Below are 13,694 nucleotides of genomic sequence, written 5' to 3' on the forward strand. Positions count from 1 at the left end.
TTAGGCCTTTTGAACAGAAAGCAAACTAACTTTTCTGTTCCCCTCTCTTCAGTTGCAAACATAGACATCTTCCTAAGCTTGATCACATTTAACTCATGTGACTATACAGAGCATATCTTACCCATCAACCAAGCAGAATCTTCTTCCACAGGGTTGAGAAATAAGATTAACTGTCCAGCTTTTATAAATATTTTCCACTTCCCCATTCTGTATAAAAATATTTGGATCCTCAGCCTCCTGTATTCCCACTCTCACAAAACTTAACAAGGAAAGATTTATTAACTTACCAAAGGGGTTTTTTTTTTTTTTTTTAAGTCTGAACTTTGCATTCTCAGCTGAGAAATATCTAGGGCTTCCCAAAGTCAGGGCTATACATTTTTCTTCACTCTATCTTATTCACAGGAAACTGTGCAAAACTTCCTGAAGTAGGGGTTGATAGATAGCTGAAAACACAGAGGTCATTTAAGCAGAGAACTGCCACTGACATGTTCTTACTTCTAACTCCCTTGTCCCTGTTTTTACTGACTTGCTTCCATACAGTTTCAAGAGAATAAAGCCAACAGTTTTATTTGCACAATCCAGCTGACAAATACCAGTCCTTTACATGGCATACAGCATGTCCAAAATAAAACTATTAACTTCTGACAACAACCTTTTTAGATCATTATTTTTAGGAATAATATCTCATCTTGTGGCATAAATATGACCAGATACCTTACTCTGAATACAATACTAAGTTTATAGTCTCCCAGGTCTGGAAGATGCTTAAATCACCTTCTTATAGCAGCATAGCTAGGTATTTTTGTGTCCTTCAGACAGGTTTTTTATGGAGACCTTCCAGTGATGATGAGAACAGCTATATCCATTTAATGCAAAACACAACTGCAAACCTTTCCTTTAATGTAATGATTCCTATGAATGAACTGAAGTAATGAGGGTCTTACTGACCAGATCGGAGCTCCAAAAGAAGCATGGGCATGCACAGTTATTGACAAATCAAACCAAACACTATTTTTGGTTCTTTTCCCTGTGTATACAATCATACAAATGAAGAATACCATAGCTCCAACCAGAAAATTTTGTTTTCAAATGGCTAGCTGTTTTCTGTCCTTTCCAGAGATTTTAATATTCTCAAGATAAAAAAAATGCTTATTTCTCCCTTGCTTCATCCTTTATTTCACAGTGATATAGCTGAAAATATCTCTTAGCCCTTAGTTGGCATTTGACTCTTTCAGTTCTGAAAGAGTGATCACTGGGATTCACAAGGGAGGTTTTGTTTCTTTCAGAGTTTTCTGTAGCTGAGAAAATATTTATCTTCATATTGGTATAGCTGTAAAGAAGTGGACACTGACTACAAAAACTGCCATGAACCTGCAGAAAGTTACTACTGAGGGTTTTTTAAAAACATTCTAAAGCAGGAAGTATATATTTTCATAAAGGTACTGCCTTCTTGCCTGGGTAAATTATTCCACTTTTGGAAGAGTCAAACTGATCCTAAAATCACCACCTTTTATGAAGAAAATAATAATAATAATTAAAAAAAAAAGAGATTTGAAAAATCACTGTTTTCTGTCCTGGAAAAATAATTAGGAGGAAGCATGTGTACTAACAAAAATAATTCAGGTTACAGCAGCTTGGGGATCCTTTGCCCTCAAACACATCTAATGATGGCCTTAGTAAAGTCATAGAAATAGAGGGAAATTTTCCGGATCCCTTCCAAACTTCTGCTGAACTAGAAAATCTTTGCTCTGAACACTGCTTCTATTACATATTTGATTGCTCAATACATCAAAATTATTTTCATACTTTTTTTCAATAAAAAATATATCTCATGAAGTAAGTTGTCTTGAACCTGAGGCTTTTCTAAACTCTTTGGAGCCCATGAAACATGGAGCCATCAAAATAAAAGATAGCCCTCTATCAGATGAAAGACTTTATCAAAAGCTATCACATATCTCGTCTACCTGTCTAGAGAGTATGTTTTTTTTTTAAACTATTCTTCCTGTCAGTAAAGTCTACATAATTGTAACAACATCACTTATGATGTGTTTGTCATTTAATGTTGTCATTCTGTTTTTGAGTTTTTAAGCCTTGGGCTAAGAGTAAATGAAAAGCTTAAGAAGGAGAGTTCCCAAGTGGTGACAGGGTGTTTAGAAAAGAACTCCTCCTCCTCTCTGGAACTGTCATTTGTTGCTTTCACAGCTAATTTGGAACCAGATGATCCACAGATGGGTCAGTGTAAATATTCAAGACAACTTTCTTCTAACTGAACTCAAGCATATCAGAAGATTCTATTTCATAATTTTTGACCTAAGTTTAAACCATAAAAACTCTGAGATTTAGAATGACCTTTGCAGCATTTTCTTGAAGTGGTGAGATACCTTGAACTGCTTGCTGCCAGATATATCTGCTAAAATATTCTTGGGAACAACACCAAAAAGAAACAAAGTAATCACAAATTATGAAAGGGGTCTTTTTTTTTCTTGGTAGAGGTTGGGGGTTTTTTTAGGAATCTGTTTTTCACATGTGGAGATATTACATGTTTTCATTGTTGAGAAGTTGCTACATGCATGCCTTAATACCAAAGAGGAGAAATAAATCCAGTGCTTGCATTCTGCTGTCAGAACCAGTCACTGCTCATGGCATGACTTAGTAAAACTTAAGTCTGTAGTTTAACTCTGGCTATGTGTTTAGAGATATTGGTTATCACAGCATGCTGTGGGATGAATATGAGAGAAAACAAATGGAAAGGAGTACCTGGCACATGCTAGATTTTGTTTTGACTCTTGTAACGTACCTCTCATTTACTTGGATATGAGAACTACTGGATACTTGTGCTATTTTCCCTTTGGTGGCATGCCTACAGCAGAGTGGTTTGTTTAAAATCCAATTATCCAGTTTTGATCTGTTTTGTGAGATTTGAGTTTTATTGCAGTCTGAAACCATCAAACTGCAAGCTTTAGAACTGAAGTAAAAGGAAACATGAAAGCCCTCTATTAAGATGACTAATATTCCAGATGAAGCTAATTAGTATGATAACCTATGCACATAACAGAATTGTAAAATTAGTGAGATCAGCCCTGCAATACCATTAACTATATTATAACTCTTCACATGATTTTCTCCCCCTACTAACGAAAGGTCTTAGAAATGTGAGATTTCAATTTGCTTTATCATCTGGTGGAGCTCATCAGCACCACACGCTACAGTGAATATTGTGGTTTTCACAGCAGGGCCTTTTTTATCTCTGCAAATTTGTAAATTAAAATAATTTCACCTGGGGAAATCCTGTACCAGAGAAATGTGGTGACCTTGACAACACTTCTCCATTTCTTCTTTTTATCCTCCTTTTTTTCCATAACAAAGCACAATGGCAAACAAACAATAGAAGACTGTCTTGTGGTATGCATCACTTTTTCTACATTCATTTCTGTGCTGAGTGTTGCTCAAAGACTGCATAGTCAGATTTACATGCTATCCTGATGTGGAAACCTGCCTTGGGAAAAAGAAAAAAACAAAGAAAAGAAAGAGGAGAAGTAATGGAAAAACTACATGTGGTGTGTTCATCTGAGGCAGGAAGGAAATGGGGTAAAATAGTTGGGAACATGCAGTATAGGTAACAGCTAGTTAATTGTTCTTGTGAAGAGCACATGCTTAGTGATGAGCAAATATTGTGGCACGCTGTATCTGTCTGCTCATCTTCTTCTGTCCACTTATACCTTGATTTATCAGAACTTTAATAGCTTCTCTCTTCCTTTTCTTCACACTTTCTCATGCTATCTAAGCTAAAAGCTTTGTATTTTAAGTGAGAAACTTTTTAAAAAAATGAAAAGTGGTATTGGAAACGATTTTCCAGAAAACTTTTATTGTTAAGATAAGGACCTAATTTTCTATTCCACCTATAACAGAAACTGGGTCTAAGTAGTGTCTAATGGACAGAAGGACATCTTGTGCAAAAGAATGGGGAGTCAAAGCTACTACATGAAGAGCCTAAGCTACAAGCATACAAAGATTTTTTTTTTGTGTCTATTACAGTGGCATAAATAATGAATGTGACAAAAGTGTAAATAATTTACATAAATGTAAAAGTAATAATAAGCCTGTACTATTGCAATCTCTTGGCTTTTTTAAAATCCTTTCTCCAAAAATGTGTAAGTCAGCAACAGGAATAGTTGTCACAATGTCTCATCTCAGTCACAGAGTGAAGGCTGTTAACATTAAGGAATAATGCCTTTGACCCTTTCTAAATTGCTTATGCTTACTTCCTGGATTATCAGCATGAGTGTGGCACTTACCACTGTGCTTGCTCTGGAGACTTGAATTCACGAGTTAATTCTCTCCTTCATTCCCACTATCAGAAAATGACAGAACTGTAAAAGACTGGAGCAAGATTCAATTTACTGAGGATGAAAAAGGCAAGTAATACCTATAAGAAATCTTAACATGTATTTGTTTATTTCAGGAAGACAAATTAGTGCCTAATCAGGATCTTCACCATGTGCAATACTCTAAAACTGATGGGGAAAATTATTATAATCACAGTGTCTAAGGTGCATTTAATTTAATGAAACACCCAGTATATAACCTGGGGACACTTAGAGGGGAATGTTAGTGCTTTCTGATGGGAAGAAAATTTAACTTTGACAGTAGAAGAAGCTGACACAGCAGCTAGAAGCATCTGTGCATGTGGTCAAAGGCCAGGAACCCACAGTGCTCCTTACCTGGACGGCACTCTTGAAGAGGCAGGCTGCAGCCTGTATGGGCAATGCATACTCCAAAGGCTCAAGTGGCACAAGGCCCAGTAACAGTCATGAACCACCAAAATCCAGGAACTGTGGAAGCAAGTCTGAGGGATACTTTGCCCTTAATTCCTCACACCTTTGTGCTTTTCCTTTGTTTTCTTGCAACCGCGAGAGTTCAAGATAAAATGTCAGCCTCAGCTTTCGACTACAACCTGAAAATTTAAAATAAGAAGCATTGTGACATTTTAGCTCTGAGACCTTTATTTTCTGGCTAGGGGAAAAATAGACCTGGCTGCATTTAAGCTTGTTCTCATCATCCTGAAGCCACGGGAAAGTCACACAGCCAAAATATCATCTGAGAGCTTTTTCTTTTCCATATATTTCTGGGGCTTATTTTATTGTTCTTTGACTCTAAAGGGGGAGAAGCCGGGGTTACACTTGATTAGTCTTTCACCTCAGGAAAATGCTGTGCCTGTGCCTCCTGGTTCATAGAAATCCTCCAGAACACTGCTTTCAGTGACTGTGACAGTGAGTTTGGTCCATAAACAACTGCTACAGATTAATATAGAGAAACGTAACAACCAAAGAAAATGTGTGAGGTCCTTGTTACACTCCTTCAACACCTCTAAGTTCATCCCACTGATTGCCTGCCATACTGGATCTCACTACCCCAGGCTGCTAGAACAGACCGACTGATGGTGTATTACCATGCTGGTGCGTTGCCAGTGCTTATGCCGCAGGCTTAAGCAACACCAGAAACTTGGTTTTGCTTGCAACCAAACCAAGTAAGAGCACTGACTTCTCAGTGACTAAATTTTGTATTCACAATTTTAGATAACTTTCTACTTAAAGGTAGTTTTTCTTCTCTTTGCATCTATATAGTGATCCAACACAGACCCTAGATCTATGCCTAAGCCTGCGTTGCTTCCCCCCCCCCCCCTTTTTTTTTTTTTTTTTTTTTTTTTTAAATTTATTTTTTAGGATGATAATGTGATGATTCTCTAGGGTTTTTCTGTATCTGGATTCTGCAGTATTTCATCTTTGGTATGGCTGCCTCCTTTTGCCCTGTAAGAGCTCAGTCTCATAATTCCAAAGAAAGTTGAATTTTCAGGCACACTGGATACATGGGTCTGGATTTCTACAGGTCTTTCATTCACTGCTCACCCTGCAGCTAGTGAGAGCAGAGGCCATGAAGCATCAGGAAAATATTTTCTAATCATTCATGCCTCTGATCTAGCTTCACCTCCCATTTCCAATAATGCTTGGAAGCTGCAGAAAGAGAAAAGCACCCCTTTCAACCCTGCTGTTGTATTTCTGTGCATCTTGAACTGTATAGACAGTTCAAGTCGTATTCCTGGTTCAAGAAGGGCCTTGGGATGCTTTATTCTTTTGTAGTTCCTGCCTTTAGGATCTTGATATCAATAAGTAAATACAAATAATAATGTAGTTGGTGAGTTTCTACACTGCTTTTAACTGTACTTAAGGACTCATTTCCTAATGCATGACCGCTGATTCTTAAGGATTGCCGAGGACTGTTAAGGCTGACCAAAGATTTAAACAGCAGGAAGGATATTTCAAATTAGAAAAGAGAAGCACTGGCAGAGCTCCACATACCATCTGTTAGGCTCTGCCTATGGTTCCTCATTTTTCTGAGTACAGAAAGGTAAAAAAATCAAGTAAGAGAGGGAAGGTTATTCAGGGAGGCATTTGTTAAGAGGGAGAGTAGGTCCAGATTCTACAGTTCACTCTGTTGCTGTACAGAGAGTGTAGGAGATGGGATTTAACCAATAACCTTAGTAAAACCTTCTTCTTATGTGAATTCCTAATTGAACCACTCCTCTTATGGGTATATTATTATTCAAAAGTATTTGATGAAGCTTCCTGGGAAATTTTAAAAACAGCAGATGCAGTATGAAGAGCTCTCTGTGAAAGCAATCATTCAAAATACAAAGAAAATGAACACATAAGTAAAAAAAATACTGGTTTTGTCCCTTTGAAGAGGGTTATAACATTGCTAATGTGGTGGTAGTTTGAATTCAATTCTCTCAATATGTGTACTTATAACTATACAACTAACTACTTGCAAACAGTGACAAGAACCTTGGGTGTTTGAATAGAGAAGGTAAATGAGCGTACAAAGTGATTCATTCAACAAAAAGAAACCCTGAAAATTTTCAGTTAATTATTTTTAGATTATAATTTTTATAGTATTCATACAGATGTATTTTATAAAAATAAGTTATTTGTTAATAAAATTGATCTGCCAAAATAAATAACCATTCATCCTGTTATCTGCATCCACGGCCCTTAGGTTTTCAAATATATTGGTAGGTATTTTCCCTGGGTACCTAGCAATATTGTTTACTGCATCGTTTTCTGAAAGATCCTGGTCATCCCCACAGGGAAGAGAGCTCTGTACCTGGCAGGCAGACTTAGACAGTCTGCTTACTTTGCAGCAGCTGGATATGGTGATTGTTCTCAACCCATTATTTATTTTGCATAATTGTTGACCTTTCTGCCTGTATTCTCTGGTGAGGAATTCAGACCGCTTACAGTACTGCAGAAGAACAGGTGATCCTGTCTAATAGAGATCAGGAGGTTTGGTAGTTTTCTTTTAAATTGCTGTATTCAGAACTTTGAATACCCTAAACATTAACTTTTCTTCGAGCTTCACTTAGAGTGTTAAAATGTGCAATTTTAAAGATTGGCTAACCAAATGAATGTTTACACAGCTGTGTGATGTTGAGGTTCTTTAACATTAAGCAGATTGGCATATACATCAAAGCATTTAATTAATTACCATTTGCTAAGATCTGACAAAAGCACCTGTTGTTTTATCTTGGTGAAAGGGTAGTGGTTTACTCATATAAAACTCCTTATAACCCAAATTTTAATAGTTCAATTGGTTGAATCATTAAGAAAATTATTTGAGTACAATTTTTGTACTGAATGGTGTTAAGCAATAACCAAATTATGTACTGAGATTTACTCTCTTATCAGTGGAGTTAATAGTTTGAACAAAAATGCCCAAATTCATAAGGAAAACTGTATCAGAAAAACAAATTTCAATTACTATCTCAGTTTACTACAGGAAAGATCATTTTCTGCCTAAAGGCTGTGTCTAGTATAAGAACTGTCATAATACAAACAGTAATCATTAGTATTAAGAAGAAGAAAATAACTTACTGCATCCTTTGGTCTTTTTTGAGTGAATAACAACTTTACATTTTTATTGATAGGATAGTCATAGTGATCTTGGAGTCTTATTTAATTTGTTTATATCTTTTTCTGTCTCTAAAACATTTTTACTTCAAGCAATTTCAGAGGTAGCTCCTGGCTTTAGGATAAGAAGTGATAAGGAGGTCTCCAGGTAGTGAATGCAGCCTGCCTTAGCTTCTGACACTGGAGACCTGGGTGTAAATCTTCTCAGAGGCCAGCTGAAATCACTTCCCCAGAAGAGTGCTCCAGAGGCAGCCTCATTCGGATTCCCTCAAAAGAGATTTCATTTCATTAAACTCTAGACTTGACTTTCTTGCAAAGAGGTCAGGAAAAATGCTATGTGCAGCTCGCTCTCCCTTCAGTAATGTCACCATTTCTTTGATTTATAGCAGCTGCATCTTTATGTGCCACAGAAGGACCATACAGATACAGTCCTGTTTCCTGCAAAATTAAGGCAATCAGATGAGGGCACAATACTTATTTCAGAGTAAAATAGCAGAAAACCACACTCCATTGAAGTATCATTGCAACAGCATATGTTTGTCCAATAAACATCGCAGTTTAAAAAAAAAAAAAAAAGAAGCAACAGCATTTCTTTTATTAATTTCCAGAGCAGGAATACTATTATAATGTTGTTCTGAAGTTAACCATCAGACACTGCAGCCACATCAGAACAGGTCAGACTTGTCAGTGTGATTCTCTGCATAACCAGATTACATAAAGAACTGGGTAAAATGGTAAGTTATTGTTAACTTGTTACCAACATTGTTAACAATGCTACCCTTGAAGTTGAAACTCAGAGTGCTTTCTCTAGTACTTAAATGGTGATTGAATCATGTTGAACAAATAGTCTCCCATCGTTATGTTTTGATCTCACATCCGTTGTCTGCCATTCACCTTTTGGCATCCTGTTCTTTGGTGTTTCTGGGTGTCAAGGGGCTGCTTTTTCCTACAGACAGCTTGGTTTTAGGGTCACACGTATGTACTCATAATAATGGTCTATTTTCTTAAAAGGTTGTCTGCTGAGACAGAATATTTGTTTATCCTGTTCCTCGTACAACAAACAGCTGGTCAGGCTCCCTGGCTAAAATGGGATTTATGCTTTAATCAAAGTTATGTATTAAAAGGGAGTGGCAATGGCTTTGATGGAAAGAAGTTTCTGGTAATAGGTGAATTTGCTTCCATTTTCTTAAAGTCTGACCTTTGAGGTACAAGTAATTTAATGAATCAAGAAGGTGGTTAGTGTCCCACCACCCTGGCATTTATGTCTTTTATCTGTGACTTCTACATGCGTGGCACAGGTATGTTATATCTGTTACATGTACGTTTCCTCTTCCCTGCCTTGCTGCTTATGGCCTCTTGCAGAGGGGAGGCGGAGCACAGCAGCTTGGATGCAGGCAGTCCCTGAGCAAGAACTGGCACCAACTTCTTTCTGAGAAAAGGAAGAAGAAAATACCTCCAGGGAGAAATGAATAAAGGTTCATGAATTGTGTTCCCTGTGCTGAAAACAGCAATATGTTGGTTCAATACACATATTATTGTGAACTTTACTGGAATCTGTGCAACAGAGTTATGAAAGTAACAGCTTGGTAGGGCTCCATGTGAAGTGTTTTTCTGACTCACAGGTATTTTGAGATTGGAAATAGTTATTTCAGTTTCTGTTCTTTCTTCATGGCCTTTCTGTCTTCCATTTTGGTTGAGTGCAAATATCCTTTGAAAGGGCTTTGATGTGTGTGTCTCCTTTCCCCTGACGTTTACTGACTGAGAAACATTTTACTTCTGAGTGTAAAATACTAGAAACTGTCATGCCAATTAAAAAAATCTAATCACAACCAAAGCATCAAGTAGTCCTGTTCTTGCTTTTGCCTACATACTAGAAAAAAGAAAATCTGCCATAAACTCCCAGCAAAACAGGAACTGTAGGTGGGAATTAAATTTATAGAATCGTAGAATCATTTAGGTTAGAAAAGACACTGAAGATCACAGGTCCAATTACCTATACTAACTTGAAAAGGGACTCCAAAGTCACAAATCTCATTGAATGACCTTCTCACTTCAGTTTCAGCTGATGTCTTTCTCTTCCAAATTATTATAATTAAGAGTGCACCCATTAAAAATTTTTCATTTGTTAGATGGATGATGCTATTTTAATGTGGCCAAATAATGTGCCCATTATGAATTTCAAGTCTGGTGCCAACAAAATGTCTGCAGCTCTTCTTAAACAGAGCTTGAAACCTCAGAAGGAAGGTCATTGAAAGACAGTTTAGGAATAAAGCCATGCAAGTTTAACCAGTAACTGCCCATGTTTGTATGTCATTGGGTTTCTGTCTGATATTTTCTTAGTAATTAGGGTTCATAAATACAGTGGAGGTAAAATGGGGAGAGATCATTAATATATTTGAGCAAACCAAGCACGTTGACCCTCTGTGTGTAAACATCAAATACAGTCATATCCAAATGAAGGCTGGCTGGAATCATTTGAAAGGCAGAAAGAATCAAAACAGATGTGTCTGTACCTGCATTTTCCAAAGCAGTGCTTTTAAATAACTTAATTAAACATTGGTGTTCTTAGTAAAGCCTGTATTTCTGCTTTGGACATCACCCTAACCCTTTTATAAGCATAGGATTATTTCTGCTACTTTTGTGCCAGTTGTTTATTTTCACCTACTTGTGGAAATCTCAGACCTTTCCATCACACATTCATGTTACCTTTTTTTAAAAAAAAAAATAATTTATTTTATTTTCTCTTGCTCCCCCTCCTCCCCTGCATTTCGATCAGAATTTCAATGTCACCAAAATTGTTTTAAATACCTTGTGGAAGTTGGAATATTTTAAAAAATAATATTTTTAATAAGGTTATTTTCCAAGGACTATCTTGATATTGCAAGACACTCATCACACTCCAGATGTTGGCTGTGGGGGGATAGATTAAAGTTATATGATTATTTATTCTGTCTTTTTTTATGTTGAACCAAAGAAGTCCTCTATAAGCTGGGGCAAATCTTTGTTACAACATCAGAGGAAAATTCTAGAACATCAAAATATGAATCTAACAAGCTATTCAAGGCCAGAAGCACCAGAATTAGAAGCAAAGTAGCAGCTAGTATCAAGTCTACTCTCATGATAAGTGAGTAGGAATAGAGTTGAAAGCGATTATATTATGCAAATCAAAATATATTTGATTGAAGACGAGCGGAAATGATTCTGTCCACTGGTTGTTAGGCATAACCTATGAGACTGTCATTCCAGTAAATGAGATAATTTTTTTGGTTTATAATGTGGGTCTCTCATAATACTGGACAAGTTTCTGGGTTTTCTTCTTAGCTGAGACAGTTGAAAAATGCCTATTATTTTTTCTCCAGCAACACCAATAAAAATTTTGTTTCATTCTAAAATCCCAAACCATACATTTACAAAATGTAAACATATAACTCTATTAAAAGATGTACAAAAATGTATTAGCTTAATTTTTAAATATAAACATAAGGAAAATGTGACCAAGATAAACATTTTAACAACGTACCAAGACAATCTGTTACTGAGGTATTTAAAGAACATATTGCTCTAGTATTGACTGACTTCTCTTTTTCTTGATTTACACTGCCAGTGTTTTGTATCTTCTTATAATACAGCATTTATGATTACAATATGGTGCTTATGGTTACAAATTCGCGTAGCTACAAGACCTAGTGAGGATGGGTGAATCTCTGACTAAATGCAAAGAGAGGAGACATTGACAAAACAGCTCAGACTCCTGTCTGAATCAGACTGAGCAATTTTTGAGAGTTGAAAGCAGTTTGTGGAACTGTTTGTTCAGAAGCAGAATTTCTGAGATCACAGACTTGAAGCTATTTGCATGGTGGTTTTGGCATGCCTTTGAGCTACAGAAGTAAGTCAAATTTTGGGTCCACTTACACGTTTTTGATTTCTGAAAAGATTTCTGAGGCAGAGAGTCATGAATCATGGGTCTGATGGAAGTGAAAAACCCCTGAGAGTTTCATACAAGTGGCTTGGAAAGAAAGCCCTTGCACTTTTTTTATCTGATCTTAAAAATCTCACTTCCAGTATGTTCTGATGTTCTGTCCCTAATCAGGAGTGATTTATGGACTTTAAAGATATGGTATAAGGAGCTGAGAGCAGGATATCCGTCATGTATTAAATTTTAATGAATTGCTGCTGAAATTAAAAAAAAATAAATACTGTATTTAAGAGAAGATGTGAGTTTGAGGACAAGATCATTTAATGGTATTTTTGTGATAACAAGGCACTGTATTCTTAGCATCTCTTGCCACCCTATTATTCTGTAATGAGAGAATTTACTTCTATCTGACCATCTATATGCAACATGATCCTATATCAGACTGTCCTTGCAACAGTTTAGCTGCAATAATTTGCTCCTAAAAAGAATTTGTGGGTATTACTGCTTTTTAAAAGTCATCAAATATCTGTGAAAAATTTAGTACATTATGTGTTATCTATCTTTATAGCACAACTCCTGCATATTTTCTGTAGGCTTATGCAGTTATATTTAACATTTTTGGTGTTACAGATTTGTCTTGGTTTCCTTCAATTAACAGCTTTTTGTAGCAACTGATAAACAAGAAAATGAGTTCTTCAAGGTTGGGGGTGCTTTTGAAGAGAGTATTAATTTATCTTATTGCAAAACTGTGTAAACCATGAAAAAAAAAATTCTTTATTTCTGCTTTTCAGAAAGCAAGCACTTCCCCCCCCCCCCCCAAAAAAAAAAAACCAAAAAAAAAATTCACTTCTAACCCCTAAAAAAATTTGCCTTTTACCTAGGAAACATTTCTTTCCTACTTCTGATTCAAACACACAAAATAACCCCAGATGATCTATAAGGAAGTATTTTCACAAAAGATTTGCTGAAGTAAATGTGGCATAAATATGCACATGGTTTCAATTTCCTGAGCAGAACTGATATTTTTACTCAATTTCCTCTTAATCCTGCATCACTCGCAACTCCCTTGCTTCTGGATTCCTTTCTCAGCAGCCAGGGGTGGGGTTAAAAAAACATTGAAATGGAAGAGAGCTCAACCAGCTCATTCTGTGTAATAAAATCCATTCCACTGTGGTCCTAATTTCATCAACTAATACAAGTCAACATCGAACGTTAATGAGGAAAGGTTTCCAATTAGATACAGTCTGACACTGACCCAGCTTTTCAGTCACCTTCAATTGTCAGTGATAAAAAGGACGGTTCAATATGATATGGATCATTCACTCCAAATCTCCACAACTCGTTTATGACAAACACAACTAACAGAGCATAGGGAACTGCTGAATTGTTTTTCATTATGCTGGCACATTGGCTTTAGACTACAGTGGTAATGATCTTTAGAGGTTTTCCATACAGAGTGCCACTAATGAGCAAACCAGGATGGGGTGATGAGGTGATGGAGACCCACATTTTCAAGTGACAATACCAGCAACATGATGATGCTTAAAATTCCCTATTATTTCTGGAAAGTAATTCACTACCAGAGAGAAGACAGAGTTAGGAGCTAAGCTATTAAATAAAATGAGTACAGAAAGTGAATAGCTCATTAAAAATGAAAAGCTTTTGCAAAATACACCAGCCTTGTCTTTACCAGTCACTGTAAAATGTGCTTCTGTCCATCTTCCCCTAGGCAGTTACTTAGAGTGGTATTGTTGTAAGCTAGGAGATCTAGGGATGTATTAAAGTCCTGCAGAAGTGCATTTTAAAAGTAGATG

The sequence above is a fragment of the Egretta garzetta genome, unplaced genomic scaffold, assembly GCF_000687185.1.
Source record: "Egretta garzetta isolate BGI_Z169 unplaced genomic scaffold, ASM68718v1 scaffold250, whole genome shotgun sequence".
Lineage (NCBI taxonomy): Eukaryota > Metazoa > Chordata > Aves > Pelecaniformes > Ardeidae > Egretta > Egretta garzetta.